Source organism: Acanthisitta chloris, unplaced genomic scaffold, assembly GCF_000695815.1.
Source record: "Acanthisitta chloris isolate BGI_N310 unplaced genomic scaffold, ASM69581v1 scaffold4707, whole genome shotgun sequence".
NCBI lineage: Eukaryota > Metazoa > Chordata > Aves > Passeriformes > Acanthisittidae > Acanthisitta > Acanthisitta chloris.
The window spans coordinates 1-1,952 of NW_008681958.1; positions in this window are offsets into that span (position 1 = coordinate 1).

Sequence of the window (1,952 nt, forward strand, 5' to 3'; positions counted from 1 at the left end):
AGGGGGAAACGTGCCCTGGGAGAGACCTGGCCCGCAGGAAATGGCATCGGGGAGATTCTGGAAACGGGGATCTGGAACAGAGGAGGAGAAGAGCATAATGGAGATTCAACCCCAGGTTAAGCACATTCCACCCATGAGAGTTTCAGCCTTTGCAGTTTCATCTTAAGAGAACTAGCTTCAGTTTTGGAGAAATCCTTTTGGAGAAATTCCTTCTCTCCCTCAAGATAAACATTAGGAGACGTGTACAACCCCTGGACGTCTCACACCCCCAGTTCTAGTGTAGTGCAACCTCAGTGACTCAGGCTGGAGCTCATCTCTCGCAGCTGCAGTGAGTACCATCAGATACTGTTGTTCCAGAGCCCACCAGGCTCCTTCCTGCAGGGCTGATCCAGACCACAGCACCTGCCAGCCCTCCCTCTGTTTCATCCTTCACTCAGCTCTAACTCCTGTCCTTTCAAACACTGGTGTCTCCATTCAGCACTGCTCTTCCCCCTCGGTGTTCCAGTTGACTTTCTTTATATTTGCTCTTTCCAATGTAGGTGATGAGCCCTGCACTGACCTCGGTGCTCCTCTGTCCCCACTGCAGAGATCTCAGGGAGTTCATCTGAGGTTACATTTGTCTTCTGTATCCACAAAACCTCACCGAGTCCCACTGAGCTCTGACCAACCAGTTCACCACCTCTTTCCTTTTGGGGAATGACATGTTTTAGGGACTTGCTTCTGCAGTCACCACTTGTAATCACCTTCAGCTCTCTCTGCTGTTAAATTAAACCCTGGTATTTCCCTGGCAGGCCAACCATCCTTCCTGTACTATATTCCAGGTCTCTCTCATGGACAGTTTCCTCCCAGTTCTGTGTCACTGACAGCTGCATTGATGCTTTCCCACCTTTATGCTGTACTTAGTAACACAGTGAGAATAATGAACCACTTTTAAAGTTTGACTCGCAGCCTTCTGTACAGAAGGATATTAATAGGGGAGTAGAATTCCCAGGACATACAAAAATAAAGCAGTTCTCCATTTACAACCTCTGCCTAAGGCCTCAGATCAGCACATTCAGCAGCAGTGTGTGGTCCTACCACCTGGCTCTCAAACCCAAGGGCCTGTCCAGGCAGAGTCTAGAATGTTTCCCTCCTGCTGCCTCCCCACCTGTCCCATCTGAGTGGTGACTGATTGTCTGTACCCTTTCCTAGGTGGTTCCTGTAAAGACTCAGCATCCAAAGGGCTTCTGGAACTGAGGTGTTCCCCAAAATGCCCCTGCTCCTCACCTGGCACTGTTGCACTCAGTTGCTGGAAATGACAACTGCAGTGCAGATGGCCTTGTTTTAACACAGCAATGATTGAGTGTCTGGACTGGTTGTAAGGAAGCTGTGGACAGCATTCTTTCTGGATGTGTTATGGCACTGCCAGGGATCTCACACACTTGCAAGGCTCTCTGCACTCTTAGGATACACCTGCTTTGTTATTACAGCATTGCAGCCCTTCTGCAGCTCACTAAGTTTCCCATCTGGTAACCTGAGCTAATGGAAGGTGTCCCTGCCCAAATGAGATAGGCTTTAAGGTCCTTTCCCACCCAACTCCTTCTGGGATTTGATGTTTCCCTGAGATTCCCCAGCTGAACCCCCTGTGTAGGCCACACTGTGGCTCTGTCCCTGCTCTCCTTACCTTGAGTGGGGGCACCCGTGGCACCGCTGTCCCTGCGGCAGGAAAGGGCTGGGGCTGGGCCCGAAAGGCCTGGTGGTGCTGACAGGGCTCCATGATGCGTGGCTTCTTCTCAGGAGTGCTTGGAGCTTCCTCACGACTCTCAGACTTCCTCTTGTGGGCCTCAACGCTGACTTCCATGTCTTCACTTGCAGAGGGCTTCTTCTCCGGTGTTCCCGGAGTCATCGCTGGGCTCTGCAGCTTTGCTGCTACTTCACCTGCTTCAGGGCTCTTTGGTTTGCTCGGGACGACA